The sequence below is a fragment of the Passer domesticus genome, chromosome 9 (genome assembly GCF_036417665.1).
Source record: "Passer domesticus isolate bPasDom1 chromosome 9, bPasDom1.hap1, whole genome shotgun sequence".
Lineage (NCBI taxonomy): Eukaryota > Metazoa > Chordata > Aves > Passeriformes > Passeridae > Passer > Passer domesticus.
Genome location: NC_087482.1, coordinates 5,272,012 through 5,288,792, shown reverse-complemented (window position 1 = coordinate 5,288,792; position 16,781 = coordinate 5,272,012). Strand labels below are relative to the sequence as shown.

At 49.6% G+C, this 16,781-nt stretch overlaps 1 long non-coding RNA gene across 1 annotated transcript; it reads right to left on the bottom strand.

The window, feature by feature from the left end:
• Window positions 1–354: 354 nt before the first annotated feature.
• On the bottom strand, window positions 355–4,183 carry LOC135307558 (uncharacterized). Its single transcript, XR_010368292.1, has 3 exons — window positions 3,803–4,183; window positions 1,067–1,232; window positions 355–534 (listed from the first exon to the last, which is right to left on the bottom strand). It is a non-coding gene; the product is annotated as an uncharacterized LOC135307558 (long non-coding RNA).
• Window positions 4,184–16,781: the final 12,598 nt, after the last annotated feature.

Below are 16,781 nucleotides of genomic sequence, written 5' to 3'. Positions count from 1 at the left end.
CTCAGCAGGGACCCCAAAATATCCCTTTGTGCCTCTTCAGGTCCAGGCCCAGATGATGCCACAGAAGGAAATGTGCCCTCAGCCCAGGGACGCTCAGCATGGGCTCCCCCATCCCCTCGGGGCCCCGCCGCTGGGCACAGCAGCCCCTGCCTGGCTCCTGCCTGCCCACACCGTGGGCATCCACGGCTGCTCCTGGGCATGGAGCTCAGCCACTGCTGGTGCCAGGTGGGCTTTGCTGGTGCTACCACATGGACATAGCTGTGAAAACTCTATTTCTTTATTTCAACATAAAATGTGGGCCAAGCTTTGCCCTGGCAGAAAAGGGCTGCCCACCTTCAGTCCTGGCCGGGGAACAGGACCAGGGGGCTGAGGGGGAGAGGGTCTTGTTGTGGAGGGGTGGGTTTTGGGACGGCCTCATGACGGTGATGCAGCCATGGCGGGGCAGATAGGGGCAGAAGGGAAGAGCTGGGATAAACTGCCAGGATTTCATTGCCTCTGTTTTTAGGTTCGTCGTCTGAAGATGCACAGGAGCATCTGTGAAGAGAGGAGGTGGCTGAGGCCCCAGCTGCCAGTGGCGCACAGGGACCCTCGTGCACAGCAGGGCCCAGAGCTGGCAAGGCTCCCCAGCACGGCTGGAGCTGCTGGCACAGCTGGGCCCAGCTGGACAGCTGCCCCTCAAGGCCCCGGCCAGCAGGGCACGGCTCTGGGCAGGGTCCTTGGCCAGGAGCAGGCCCCAGAGCGCCTCTGCCTTTCAAGGGCAACCTCGGCCCTGCTCTTTCTCCTCCCCACCTTGCTCTGCCTCTGCCCTGTGCCCCTGGGGCTGCTCTTGGCCAGGCAGCCTCAGTGGGATCCAGCTCTGGCTGCAGCCCCAGCGGGGCCCCCAGGACAAGGCCCAGCAATTGAGAGGCCAATGGAAGCACTGGGCAGCAGCAGAACCCTCAGCAGAGTTATTAGGAGAAAACCATGGACTGGCCACAGCTCCACTGCAGGCTCTCTGGGAATGTTCCCTGACTATGAGCAGCCTTTAAAGAAGAGAGTTTGAGGCAGAGAGTTGTAAAACACTCACCGTTTTATCTTCCAGCAATACCAGATTCCAGCACAGAACATCATCAGGCACAGTGCCACACCAGCCACAATGGCCATCAACTTCATCAAACAAGCTGTTCCCCAGCAGAAAGCTCTTCTCATGCTTTTCCAGATGATGTCAGAATGTGTTGAGGTGCCGGCTGCATCTGTGGGAGCGATGGGGAGCGTGAGCCCGTGCTGAGCTGCACTGCTGAGCTGGCAGCACGGTGGATACGGGCAGGACGTTCTTTGTTTCCCCCAGAGCTGGGGCCTGCAGGCACCTTGCCGGCCCTTGGCACAGGCTGTGCCAGCCAACAAAGCCCAGCAGGCCGGGAGGAGAGCCCGGGGGCAGCGCAGCTGCTTGGGCAGTGGCTGCTGCCAGGGACACGGGCCAAAGCCATCCCTGAGCAGCCACTGCCAGCCCTGGCCCTCCCTGCCCCGTGACAGCTCCCCCAGCCCCAGGGGACAGACTGTCAAAAAGTCCACAGCCAGCAAAGAGATTGTCCCAGGAATTGTGTGCTGCTTTTCCTCTCTGCAGCTGGTCCCAGAAACATCCCTCAGACTGCTGTAAATGCCCACACATGGTCTGATCAGCCCCTATGCTTCTCCACTCTGCTCTCAGAAATTCTGCAACAAATCCACCAATAAATTCCAGGTTACATCTGTGAATTGCATGCTACAGTTTCCTTCCTTTTTTCCCAATACCCAAAAGTTTCTATAGATAATAATGCCCTTGAGGATCTCTGATTATTTTCTTTTTTTTTTTTCTTTTATGAGACATTTGAAACAGCTTTATTTGTTTTAGTTTTGGCAGGTCGGGCTTTTTCCTTAGTGTGATGGTTTACTTATTATCTACATTTAAACTTGTTTTTATTAATGGTCATTTGCTCCCTAAGCAATTATTTTGACAATCTGTCATTCACTTCTTAGTTAATGTTCCATAGATTAACAACTTGGACTCTCTTTTTATAGGAATATAAAGACTTCAAAAAGCTGTATTTTTGATTTTGAGGACATTCTCTCTCCCCACTCCCAGCTTATTAAATGATCATTTTTGAAACATCTCTGAGGACATGTGGAGTTATTTGAGAAATGCTTTGCTTAACCTGGGTATTGGATTATTATTTTCAGTGCTATAAACCTACATTGCTTCCAGGTTCACACCACGGTCCTGATTTGTGGCTCACTGCATGGATGCTTGTCTGAATTAAAACAATGTTTGTGAGGCAGCTGAAGAGCTTAGACCTCAGAGATTAAAATTCCTGGGAGGGGGAGGAGGAAGAAAGGATAAAATCCTGATTCAAAGGGTTTTTTCTCACTTCTAGTATGCCAGAAGTATGGTAGACTACACCTGTCTTCAGATGTCATTTACTTACAGAACAACTCTCTACAGTGTCAGACTCCAGGAGAAATGTCTCAACACTTTGCCTCCCAATGCATCAGCTTTAATTCTAGTGAGAGGTAGCCTTAATTACAGTCTGATTTGAGCAAATCAACAAAGCAGTCTTGCCATTGTGAGAGTGGCAAGAGGAATTTGCTTGTGAACAGATGAATATGTCCCACTCAGTAATGAACAAAATTTGCCCTGACTTGGAAGAAAATAGACAAGGAGCAAGCAGTATTTGGGGTTTATCCAGGGATAAATGTGGCAAGAAGCTGTAACAACTTAACCTGTTTTACAGAACACAAGTACTGATATGGCAAGTAATGCACCCACATGAAGGGATCTTCAGGACATTCCTTTATTTCTCTAACCAGGAATGGGCAGCAAAATGCTGGCATTTATCTGAACTGGAAGCCATGTTCCTCTCCTGTTTCTCCTTGAGCACACTGTGTGTTATTTGCAGACTTCACTGTCCAGCCCATCAATCCTCTTGTGGTCAATTGCTAAATGGCACAAGTACCAAAATACAGGTGCCAGCATAATCAGCCCAGCACTAATGCAGCACTGCTTTGATGGTGCACAGGAGCACAGAATGGCTTGGGTTGGAAGGGACATTTAAAGGCCATCTTGTCCCAATGGCCTGCAGTGAGCAGGGACACCTTGAACTAGGTCAGGTTGCTCAGAGCAGGAGCTTGAATGTCTGCAGGGATGGATGTCCACCTGTCTGGGCAACCTCTGCCAAGGTTTCATCAGCAATAGTGTAAAATATGTGTTTCTTTCATCTAGTCTGAATTGACCATTTTTTAGATTAAAACCATTCCCCCTCGGTCTGGTCATGAAAGGCTCTACTAAAAATTCTGTCCCCATCTCTTTACAAGCCCCCAGAAGGCCCTGAAAGGCAGCAATCAGGTGTCCCTGGAGTCTTCTCTCTTCCAGGCTGAACACTGCCAGCTCTCCCAGCCTGTTTCCAAAGCAGAAGGGCTCCAGCCCTCAGAGCATTTTGTCCCTCCTCTGGACTAGATCCAACAGGACCGTGTCCTTCCTGTCTTGGGGACCCAGAGCAGGATGCAGTACTCTGTCGTGGGAGAGACCGAGACACTACAAAGCAACACAGTCCATTTCCAGAAGGCTTCAAACCCTGTTTTTATTCTAGCCTGCATGCTTTTTCTGCATTCTTACAAAGCTGTTATGTTTACACTTTATTCATTGGTCACAAGAGACAAGCAAAATGCTCATTGGAATAGGGAGTTGCAGGTTTCTCTTATTTATCCTTCTTTCTTTCTTGGTTTCTATGATCAATGACATAGAAAATTACTAGAAAATTCTTTTAGTTGTAAACATGGATCCTCCTACCTAACTTCTCGATGGTTCACAGAGGTCACTGTAAAACGTCTTCCACAGTACTCCAGGTGGGGTCCCACCAGAGCAGAGGGGGGGAGTCACCTCCTTCAACCTGCTGGGCACTCTCCTTTGGATGCACATGGCTGCCTCATGTCCAACCTCTCATCTAGCAGTACCCCCAAGTCCTTCTCGGCAGAGCTGCTCTCCATCCCTTCATGTCCCAACCTATGAGATCAGCTGAGCTGGGACTGTGTCACAGCCCTTAGGCAGAGCAGCTGAGCAGGATGAGCTCCCTTCCAAAGAAAGCAGAACCCACTCCACACAACTCCACCCTGGCCATGAGGTCACAAGCAGGCTCTGAGATCACAGAGGTCCCAGAGCCCCGCGGTTGCACAGCAGCACAAGGAGCCAGCAGTCAGTCCCTGAGCACAACTGTTGCGGCGGCAGCAGCAGCGGTGGCAGCAGCGGTGCTGACATTGGGACAGCGGAGTCAGGACAGCGGTGGCAGCAAGAGCTGCGGGACTGGCAGAGGGCAAGGCAGCATGGCCCTTGCTCTGCGCCTCCTACTCCTGCTCCTCCTGGCCGTGGCCCTGCCTGCCAGGGCTGCACAGGTGGCTCCACTCCAAGCGCGGCGAGCAGGTGAGCTGGCAGCCTGGCTGCCCTTTCCCGCAACAGCGCTCCCTGCTCCCCGGGAAGCGCTGGGGATGGTTTTGCCCAGGGCTTTAAAGAGGATTTCCTCTGTGGCAGGGACAGAGCTGCCATGGGCCTGGGGCTGCTCCAGCCACCACCCCAGGGGTGTTGCACAGGGCCTGCAAAGAGGGTGGAGAGTGACCAGAGCCAGTCCAGAGCTCCCCAGGCCCCTGTGCAGCTTTGGCCTTGTCCACTGACATCTGGCAGCCAAGGCCTTACCCGACCCCCTTGCAGTGCCCAGTTCTCTAAGGGAGAGGGGAATCCCAGCACACCATGGAAATTTTCTGATCTTTGCTCCCTTCTAGATTGGGATCGTGATATGGCTTATATGGAAAAGCTAGTGCATAACAGTTGGAAGACTCCAAAGCATGGTGGAGGCATGTTCTTCATGTGTCTTTCCTGACAAAATAATTGGTGTCCAAGTGGCAAGAGCTCCCTCATGTGCTATTTCCCTTAACATAATCTCTTGATTTAAAGTATCTGGAAATCTGGCTATGCTCCTTTCTCGAACCATGAATGATCTCACAGGATTGCAATCTGTGGGAGGAAGGAGCATTTAGCTGTCCATCTTCCTCCCGTGTGCCATGCCAGTGTGTCCTTCCGTGTGCTCTGTGCAGCCCGGCAGAAGAGCAGAGAGGGAAGGGGCCGGGCCCAGGGCTGAGCCCCGGAGCTGAGCCTTTGGCAGCTCCTTTGCCAGCCCCGGGGATCCTGAGCTGCTCCTGCTGCCACTGCTAAGCCCTGGCCCTGCCTGTGGCTCGGTTTAGAGCTGCTGGCAGCTCCAGGGAGTCCTTTCTGCCCCGAATGCCCGGCAAGGGGCTGCTTCCATCCCAGTGTGGGGCCACTGCAGGCACATGTTCCCCCTGCCCCTGCTCCTGAGTGGAAGGCAGAGCTGAGGGAGTACCTTGGAGGGCATCAATCACCCAGGTGCCCTCACTGCCACTCAGGCCTGAAAGAGAAATGGAGCAATTTTCCATTAAGGTCCTCCTACAATGAAGAAGGAAGAGATGGCAGGCCGTGGTGGGTGCATTTCCCTCAACCTACCCCTGTGTCGCAGCAGCCGGGGGCTTTGGCAACACAGCGGGAAGGGATCCATGGCAGCCTCACTGCCCCGCTGCTGCTTTCACACCCTGCAGGGCTGTTTCCCAGCCTGGCTTGACTGCAGCTTCTGCCCAGCCCCTGCAGGAAAGCATTTGGCATCTGCTGCCAGGCAACCCAAACTGCACCATGGGCCATGCCCACCCTGAGATCCCTTGCAATTTCCCAGTCTCTGAGCACATGTGGAGGGGCAGCTCCATGGAGGAGGGAGGACCCTGGCCCAGACCTAACAACCTGGCCATCTTCCTGAGCATTATCCATGACTTCACAAGTACTGATTCCTGATGATGCAACCCTCCACAATGCTGAATGGTTCCATCTGGTCCAGCTGTACTTTTTCCTTTCCACAGCAATGGAGCAAAAGTCCATGCAGATGGCGCCATATCATACTGGAAGCAATGGCTCTGTGTCAGATTCTGATGGAGGAAAGGAGGAGTTGCCAGACATGAGCAAAGGCATAGGAGGTAATTGCCGTGCTGGGCTCAGCCCTGGGCAGGGCTGTGTGGCAGCAGCTCTTCCCCCAGGGCCTGCCCTTGGCTTCCAGGCCTCTGGAGCTCGTTCAGAGCCCCAGGGAAATGGGACTGGTGCAGCAACGTCCCTCCCGCTGCAGCTGCTGCAGAGCTGGCCCTGAGTGCCCAGAGGCCCAAGGCACAGGAGCAGCCCCAGCCAGGGCCAGAGCCAGCCCTGGCTCCCGACTGGGCAGGGGCTGCGCTGGCTCCTGACAGGGCCTGAGCCTGTCCCCTGGGGCTGGGGGAGCTGTCACGGGGCAGGGAGGGCCAGGGCTGGCAGTGGCTGCTCAGGGATGGCTTTGGCCCGTGTCCCTGGCAGCAGCCACTGCCCAAGCAGCTGCGCTGCCCCCCGGGCTCTCCTCCCGGCCTGCTGGGCTTTGTTGGCTGGCACAGCCTGTGCCAAGGGCCGGCAAGGTGCCTGCAGGCCCCAGCTCTGGGGGAAACAGAGAACGTCCTGCCCGTATCCACCGTGCTGCCAGCTCAGCAGTGCAGCACAGCACGGGCTCACGCTTCCCATTGCTCCCACAGATGCAGCCGGCAGCACAACACGTATTCCCAATGCCCAGGATGGCCTCGGAAGGGGTTTCTATCAGGAAACAGGCTGCTGGCTAGCAATACTGGCATTTCTGCTTTGTTTGGAGCTTGTCTTCGTGTTGTGCTTGTTTGGAATCCGGTATTTGGAATCGGGAAGAGAAAACAGTGAGTGTTTTGTTGCTCTCCCCCTCCAACAGCTTCTTTTGAAAGTCTAACGTGGTCAGGGAACATTCCCATTGAGACTGCAGTGGGGTTGTGGCCAGTCCATGATTGTCCAAATAACTCTGCTGAGGGTTCTGCTGCTGCCCAGTGCTTCCATTGGCCTCTCAATTGCTGGGCCTTGTCCTGGGGGCCCCGCTGGGGCTGCAGCCAGAGCTGGCTCCCACTGGGGCTGCCTGGCCAAGAGCAGCCCCAGGGGCTCGGGGCAGAGGCAGAGGGAGGTGGGGAGGAGAAAGAGCAGGGCCGAGGTGCCCTTGAAAGGCAGAGGTGCTCTGGGGCCCGCTCCTGGCCAGGGACCCTGCCCAGAGCCGTGCCCTGCTGGCCGGGGCCTTGAGGGGCAGCTGTCCAGCTGGGCCCAGCTGTGCCAGCAGCTCCAGCCGTGCTGGGGAGCCTTGCCAGCTCTGGGCCCTGCTGTGCACGAGGCTCCCTGTGTGCCACTGGCAGCTGGGGCCTCAGCCACCTCCTCTCTTCACAGATGCTCCTGTGCATCGTCAGCAGATGAGACTAAGAACACAGGCAGCGGGAGGTTGACAGTTTATCCCAGCTCTCCACTTCTGCCCCTATCTGCCCTGCCATGGCTGCAGCAGCGTCAGGAGGCCGTCCCAAAACCCACCCCTCCACAACAAGACCCTCTGCCCCTCAGCCTCCTGGTCCTGTTCCCCGGCCAGGAATGAAGGTGGGCATCCCCTGTCTGCCAGGGCAGGGCTTGGCCCATATTTCATATTCAAATAAAAGAATAAAGTTTTCACAATTATGTCCGTGTGGTAAGAGCAGCAAAGCCCACCCGGCACCAGCACTGGCTGAGCTCCATGCCCAGGAGCAGCCATGGATGGCCACGGTGTGGGCAGGCAGGAGCCAGGCAGGGGCTGCTGTGCCCAGCGGCGGGGCCCCGAGGGGATGGGGGAGCCCATGCTGAGCGTCCTTGGGCTGAGGGCACATTTCCTTCTGTGGCATCATCTGGGCCTGGACCTGAAGAGGCACACAGGGATATTTTGAGGTCCCTGCTGAGGGGTGCAGGGATCCCTCATGAGGCACAAAGGAGTATTGATGGCCTCTCCTAAGGGGTGCAGGGATCCCTCATGCGTTGGGCAGCAGGGTTAAATTTGAGGGGGTTTTTTACTCTTCTCAGCACAGCACAGGGACACTTGGCCGAGGTTTTGCCAAGCTGGGAGAAAGCCTCTTGCAAAGGCTTGGGCCCAGCCTGTGGGCACAGCGGGCGGGCGCAGCCCATCCCCTGGGCCAGGCCGGGCTGCTCAGGCCGGGCCGGGCCGGGCCAGGCTCGGGCCCCGGCAGGGAAGGGCCGCAGCCCTGGGCTCTGCTGAGGCTGCTGAGCTCCGGCCTGCCCTGTGCTGCAGCCCAACACATTGACAGCCATGGCCGTGCCCTGGGCCACTGCAGGCACCCGGGGCTACAGCTGAGGCCGCGCCTTCTGCCACTGAAGGGTGGCTGGCTCTGTTCCCTCGCAGGGCACAGCTTAGCTCCCAGCACCTTTGTGAACCTGCCTGCTGGGCAAGTGCTGGGAGCCAGAGAGTTCCAACCCTTCTCACTGGGAAGTGTGGCTGGTGGTGTGGGGGTTTTAACATTTTTTTCCCTCTAAATTTGTGTCCTGCCATAGGGTTAAGTTTGCTTGCTCTCAGTAGGGCGCTTTTCTTCTTGGCAGTCAGTGGGGTTTCAATGCAGCCAGGGTTGAAGGAGGATCTCTGGCCACTTGGGCTGTGGTTGTGGGACACCTTGGCTTCATCCTTCCTTTGGCTGTGATTTGCACTGGTGCTTATGCAGGCATTTTACAGTAAGTGGCTTCAGTTTGTTCCTCTTTGTACCAAAAGCCAAGAATAAACCTCTTTAATACCACTGTAGTATTAAGAGGCAGGCCTTACTTTCTTGACTTGCTGGATGCACAGACCATTGGCATCACAGGGCCTTCTTGGTGGGGTCTTCAGATACCCTGGTGGTCACTGAAGAAGGAAGCTGAATTTTCTGGGAAAAAGATAGTTTCCCATGTGTGGAAAAGAATAACCTGTCACTTCCCCATCCCTTTCTATACAAAGTGATACAGGCAAGTGCATTCATCTATCTCTATCTGCCTTGTCTATCTATCTATCTATCTATCTATCTATCTATCTATCTATCTATCTATCTATCATCTATCTATCTATCAACTATCTATCTTAATAAACAATTGTGGTGTTGCATTTTATTCAAATGGTATGCTCTGTCTCAAAAATGTAGCTCTTGAAAATATATGGTTTATTCCAAGCTCTGTTCCTCCCCTGAAGTCCCATGAATCTACAATCCCATTTGCCCAAACCTTATTTCGCACCTACATTGAATTTCCCTCTTAAGCTGTGTGAGGAAGACCAGTTTCTCTCATGGCCCATCTCTCCCCTAGGCTCGCCCTCTCTCCCCCTCTCTTTCCCTTTCCCCCTTCTCCCTCTGAAACCATGTTACACCCGGGGCTGGGACCCCCAAGAAACCCTCATCTAATCAGCACCCTCAGAAGCCGTGTGGAGTCTCCTTGCGTGCCTGCTGCTGCCAGCCAACTCACAGCCCAGGGGGCCCTCCGGGGACTCCCTGGGGAGCTCCCCTCAAAGGAACTGCTACAATCCATGAAATATTTCTATGCATGATATTTTGTTTATTCGTAAATTATGACACATCTTTTGAGAGCTGGAAAAGAATACCATCCATCTTTGATATATAAAAGCTTGGGTGTAGGAGCAGAGATGATCTGTGATTTCCTTCTTGCTAGACATATGCTGGCTTGTTTAGATTGACTTTCAGCTGAAATCCTACAAAGCTGGAAAATGACTGGTGGCCATCACTCTGATATCCTTAAAAGCCCTTTTTTCATTTTAATTTTTTTCATCTATGGTGGCTGGTAAATACCTTTCTTCCTTAAGCTATGTGCAGGCAATATTGGAGGTAGAAAATAACATAACACGGCATATTTTAGATACTTGAAAATTTTCTTGTGAAATTTTATGGCAGTATCTCCTGCCTCACAGCTAAAGCAGCAGGTCAGCTACTGAGCACAACTTACTGCATAGCTGCAGCTCATGTTTCTACAGTGGAAGTGGCTTTTTGTTCTTCTGCATGGGTATGAAACACTACCAATTGAAAGGTTGATTACAGAGCAAAGAGCCTTGTTAACTGTTGCCTGGACTTTGGGAAGGTGGTATCTGTTAGATGAATACCCAGCAAACGACCTAAGTTATTTTTTGTGACTACTCCCTCGTGATTTTGGCCTGGCTTCTTTAGGAGATTCTGTTTTCATTTAGAAATGGCACAGTGGAGCCAGTGCTGCCTCAGGACAGGTGGAGCTGGGACAAATGGCTCATTGATTTTGATCTCAACAAAAAGCCACCTGAGCTCCTCATGACAGCAACCCCACAGAATGGTAATGGATCCATTAAAACTAACTCATCACAGAGCTTTTAACTTGAGGCTCTGACTTATGTTGCTTGTTCAGTTCTGCCATGGAGGAAGGGAGTTTGTAGACAAAGAGGTTTAGCAAGGAGATCCATGTACAATAAAAGTGCTTCTATTTCAGCAAATGAAGTATCTTAGGATGTAAACCCTAATCCATACTCCAGTCTTATCCCTCCATTACCCAAATTCTTGGTCTTAATTCCTTAGTCAGTAGGAAAATATGACAGGGAAGTGTAGATCCTCCTTTCCTTCTTCAGCTGGACAGCTTGTAATCTCGTCTTCTCCCACAGACAGGAGCAGACAAATGGGAATCTTGTCATGAAATCATACTTGGGCAAGTTTGCCCTGTGTTTGTTTTTGCCCTGAAGTAACTGAGATTCACCGGAATATTTACAAGCCATAAATGATGGATTTATTTGGGTTGCTAGAATCTTTCATATTTTATGACTTTTCTGCTGCACAAGAGCCTGGCACTTGCAGAACTCTTACCCCATGCACTTCCCCAGTGCTTCTTGCAGAGAAGCTTTGGGAAGCACTCAGGAAAAGTGCCATGTTCGTGTGTGGTTTGTGGAGCCCACAGGACAGGGAAATGTCTTTGCAGTGGGCACTGCCTTTTATTCCAAGGTGTAGAAGGATTCTTGGCTGAACAATGCCATGATATTCCCCTGTGGGAATTGGACAGCCCTGGTCTGCAGATTACAGAGTTACTCTGAAAACCATGTATCGTCCTCAAACAGGAACAAGATAGACCATGTGCTGTCCTCAAATACAACAAGGAAGAATGAGCATTGTGCCAGGATGAAACCAAATGCGCCAAGCACGTTGTGGGAGCTCCTAATTTGGCACACCTTAGCTAAAGATGCTTATAGTGTGACAACCAATCAGTAATTAAGATGTATGTGTGAATATAGCTACTTAACCAATGAGCATTAAGCATTAGTGGCAGGAGACAGTGTATAGAGGAGGATAACTATGTCAAAGTTGCTTAATAAAGGAGAACGACATGTAGCCACATTGGCTGTGAGTGTCATTACACAGCCGACTCTCCGTGGGACCCTCCTCACCAAGGAATTGTCATTGCTGTGGGCACTGGCTGTTATTCCAACACCTGTGTCATTTATTCTACTGGAATCCTTGTCAGAAAGGTTGTTCTTCGCCATTGAGATTTTTAGGTGACATTTTTGATCTCAAACAGCCCAAAGTTTTCCATCTCACAGGTTTCTGATGCTGGTTTTCCCTTTCCAGTCTGTTGTTGGCCAAGGAAGATGCTGCTTAGATTCTGCAGGCCCCCATACATGGATACTGTTATAGGTAAAAATCGATCCAGCCAATTTAATAAAAATAAAATATAAATTTATTCACAACCGATATGCAGCCACGACAGCCAACAATCAAGGACAGCACCGACCCCGGGATGGAAGCTGGGTGAACACAGATCCGCCTTCTATCGCACCCAATCCCCCCTGTTCACCAATGCCACTTGGCAGAATCCCTTCTTATACTCTTTTTCTAGCCCGTGGCGGAGTCCCTTTGTCTTTCCTCAGGGTTCTTCACATTCATGATGCCTCTATTCTCCGTCCTGTGCTGGACAAAACCTTGTGCAGGAACTGATGTGTATCCACTTTTTGGTTACCGGAATCCCGTATGCAGATGTATGTCCTTGATGGTCCCCTCTGTCTAAGATGAACATCTCCATGGGCCACCATCGCTGGGCCTCCTCCTGTTCACACCAGTGAGAACGACAATCTCCTGTGCCGGCTGGGTTCACTTCCTATGTTAATGACACTCCTCCTACCCGACTGCCAGCTGCGGTTTCCTCACCCTGTGAAGCAATCCCCTCTTCCCTTGCTACTGTGATTTCAAGTTTTATATTTTATTCTTATATATATATATATATACACACATATATATATAGTATGAGTATGAATTACCATTATATATATATCTATGTATCTATCTATCTAGCTATATATATATATATTCTATCAGCACGAATTACCATAATATATATAACAGGTACCAAGCTGAAAGTTCTCCAGTGCTCCACAGTAGTCCCGTTATCACAGGACGGCCAAGAGCAGCTCCATAAGCTCCAAGGGATTCTAACAGATGAATTTCTATCCCTCAGGAAGGCAGGGCTGGGTCTGAAGTAAAGGGTCTGACTCTGCACCCACTTTGCATTGCAGCAGCTGTCCCACACTTTGTGGAAGGCACATAACATGTGCCACTCTTAAATCAGCACTGGCTTAGTCAGTCTTATAAGCCTCTTAAAAAAACCTAGCCTGAGCAAATAATATTTGCGTTTTAGTTGCTTGGGGTGTTTTTGGGTTTTTTTGTTGTTTTTTTTTTTTTTTTCCTTGGTTCTTTGCTTTGGTGCTCAGAGATCATGGAGGAAGAGGCAGATTTTCTGTTCAACTTGCCTGTCAGTATGCAAGGAGCAGGAAAAGAAGATCAGTGTTTCACCATCTGGTTAATGAGCTCTAAAAGCAATTGTGCTGTCCCTAATCAGGGGGTGGGGGCACTGCTAACAGCCTGGATTGCCCCCACCTGTGTTCCCCTCCTTACCAAAGTGCTGTGTAGATCCAGAGCCTTCTGTCTCGGCCTGATGGTGCAAAAATTCTCCCAATATCCATCCCTTCGCAAAAATAAAGGCTTTGTGCTCATTAAGATGAAAAGCTGTATGGGTAGCCTGCAGCTAATGTTGTTTTGTTGCCTGTACCCCAGTCAGTGCTTGTTATGATTAGAAACTTGTATTTTTTTTAAGTTTCAGAGTTAACAACAAGTCAGACCATCAGACCTCTTTAGTTTCACTGCCAAAGAAAAGCTCTTCAATTACCTGTTAATGTCCGGTGATTAACCATTGTTCCCCTGATGCTGGCTGCTTGCCAGGGACGGACTCAGGGACAGACCCTCCAAGTATGAAGAGAATAGGAGTGACATCAGAGCCAGTATGCAGATGAGAAATGCATTGCGCCCCAAATTTTTACAGTTTTACAGTTTTTACAGGAAAACCCCCTAACATTACGAGCCAACAAGTGACCTAAGTGAAGTCTAAGGATAGGAGCATTGTCCCGGACCTGCTTGGATCCTTTTTGCTTCTCACCCTATCCTGAAAAGATGTTGATTAAAGAGAAGCCCCGAGGTGTTAGACAAAAAAGCCAGGAATCTGCTAATCTCGCGTGAGGATGGAATCCCCAGCTCTGTCTGCAGACCAGTGGACAAAGCTGCATCACCCTCCTTCTCCGTGCCATGCCTGGGAGCAACGGCGGCGTGGGCGCAACCCGTCGATTTCTCCCCACCTGAGCTGATTCTTCTTAATAAAGGCATTAAAAGTAGAAAGATCTCCTGTCCATTTATTTCAGTGCTGACATCTAAATGACTGACCAGCCCCAAGCTGCTCTTAAGACTGATTTGATCAAAGGCACTGAAGCTCTGTTGAGTGCAAATTCTTCAGGAAAACAAGCACAGGAACTTGGATAATGTTGCTGGAAAAAGCAGAGTGCAGAGTTGAACCTCTGAGGACACCTCCCTGCTGCCTCCCCCCACCCTTTTATTTTAAATTCATTTAATATTCTGAGTGTGAGCTCTTGCATGAAGTGGGTCCTCAGCAAGGAGCTGCTGGGCCTCCTGGCTGTGTCCCTTTGTGCTCCCAGTGCTTCTTGAAATAAATGGGGCAGGAGATCTTTCTCCTTTTTAATGCCTTTATTAAAAAGAATCAGCTCAGGTGGGGAGAAATCAAAAGGTCGCGCCCACGCCGCCGGTGCTCCCAGGCGTGGCACGGAGGAGGAGGATGATGCAGCTGTGTCCACTGGTCTGCAGGCAGAGCTGGGGATTCCGTCCTCACCAGAGATTAGGAGATTCCTATCTTTTTTGTCTAACACCCCGGGGCTTCTCTTTAATCAACATCTTTTCGGGTTAGGGTGAAAAACAAAAAGGATCCAAGCAGGCACTGGACTACGCTCCCATCCTTAGACATCACCTAGGTCCCCTAGTTCTATGTTGGCTCCTTGTTTTTAGGGGTTTTCCTGGAAAACTGCAAAATTTGGTGCAATGCATTTCTCATCTGCATACCAGCTCTGATGCCACTCCCATTCTCCTGGTACCTGCAGGGACCCTGTGTCACTCCCTGGCAAGCATCAGGGGGACAATGGTTAATCGCCAACCATCAAGAGGTAATTGAAGAAGAACTCTTAACAATAAAGCTAACTGAACAGCAACTGGTCCAACTTGTTTTAACTCTGCAACCTTAAAAACATAGATAACTTTTTATTCATAACACTTCTGGTCTGGTTTGGCTGGGAAACTTGTCCATCCTGCCTCTGTGGCTGCTCCCTGTCATTCCAATGCACAGCCCTTTCCCGCTGCTTGGCATTTACAAGCTCTGATTACTTCATTGGGTAACTTGCATCTTGCACTCCATGACATTAAATTGTGTTTACTCAGACTCTGCCCTATCCTGAGTTTCTGGAACACATTTCTAAGCCTTCCAGCTGTAGCCCAAGGGAAGCTGTTTCTGTCTTGCATAACAAAATTGGCAATTTTTTTGCAAAGACAGCCCGTTACAAAGGACTTGCTGTGTGCATTAACATCTGAGGGGCTGCTTTCAAAGACAGGCAAAAAATCCATGAACAAACAGCAAACCAAACAAACAACATATTTTTAAAAATTACTTTATTTTTACCTCTTATTTTTAATCTTTTCCAAACTGGCCTCCTTTTCCACTGCAGTGTTTTTCTTTGGACAGAAAAGCCCCCTTGCCAGATGATGCGACTTCACAGGAAAACAAAACTCACACACAATGCATATATGAAAGCTAAACGTAGAGATTCCCATTATCACAATCACCATCATTGATTTTCAGTGTATTTTGATGTCAGATTGTTTCCAGAAGGGTGAGAACAGTATCTCAGATCCCCTGGCTAGTTTGGTGTCATACCCACTTATTATCTCTCCTTTCTTATTATCTTTCCTTTCTGCACTTCTGTAGTTGCTCTGCCCATTTGTTGCTCTTGGATCTCTGCCTCCTTCACCTGATTTTTACCTTTTTCTGGATTTGTGGGGATTTTTCTGTTGGTTTTGGCTTTTTCTTGGTGGTTGTTTTGTTTACCTATTTTATTTGGTCACAGTTTTGCTATAGTTTTTTGTGGGTTTTTTTTAATCCACTCAACAGCAGAATCAGCTTGTGATTTCTATTATGAAGTTTTGATATACAGGTGTAGCACATTAAGGTTGTTTTTGTTTTTAAAGTCATCTCAGACACAGACCTGCAAGCTCCTGTGACTTTGAGAACTGAGTGCTCTCAGACAGCAAATTGTGTATGAATAGGATACTTGTAGTACCTATCTCCATTACACACAGCTGAATGTCAAGTGGTTGGAATTGTTATAGATAGAAATTGATCAAGCCAATTTAATAAGAATTAAAAAAGAAAAGAATGGAATGTATTGCATGACTGATATACAGTCTTGAGATCCACAATCAAAGGGACAGCGTTGAGCCTGGATGGACACTGGGTGAACACTGATCTGACCTCTATCGCATCAGGCCCGCTCTGTTCACTAAGGCAGTCTGGTACAGTCAGGTTTTATACCCTTTCTGTCGCTCGAGGCAGCGTCTCTCTTGTTCTTTTCATAGTCAAACACATTCATGATGTCCTCTTTCTCCAAGTTGCACTGGACAATGTGGTTCCTGGCAAGCTGTGAATGCTGATGGTAGGGGGAACCTGGTATTGGGATACAAGTTCCCTGATAACTTCTGCTATCTTGATCTCAGAGCTTGAGGAGCGTTGACCGCCCAGGTGGCATTTGAGTAAGGATCCATCTCCTTCCCCAGCTAGGCTCTTTTAATTGCAAGTTAGACCCCTCCTCACTGCTGTATGCAGTTTTGCAATGGCATGTGGCAGTCTCTAAACATGAAGCAATTCCTTGGCTTCCGCTGAAAATGCTTTTGAGTATTTCTTTTCAACATTATAACGTATCTTCCTCTCATATTCTACATAAGCACAAATTACCTGTATCACATATTACAATCCCTCCCCTTCTATATAAACACATTAATTCATGCTAGAGTCCTAATATCCTTTAATTCATTTAGTGAATTTTCCCTTAGCCCATGTAACTTCTTTAATATCTATGTGTGTTAGCTATTTTGTGTTTTTAGGAAATATAGTTACCTTTTTAATTTTCCCCAGCCTCTCTGTCTTTTTCCTATTTGTCCTGGGATATCTCCTGATATACTTTACAGACAGCCCTGTCTCCCTTCACTTGTTTTTCAAATGTTGCCAGGGCCTCAGCTGCTTTATTATCTTTTTCCTCTAATTTCATTATTTTAGACACTTGACTTACTTTTCCTGCAGCACATTCTAGGTCTATGGGCATGGCTGCTACTTACATACCTTACACAACTGAGTACAGCAGTCTAATAAAACAAGGTATTAAAACAGGGTAGGAATATAACCCTGGCTACTGAACATAGTATAAAGAATACTACTTTCTTCCACCAGGCTCCTTCGAATA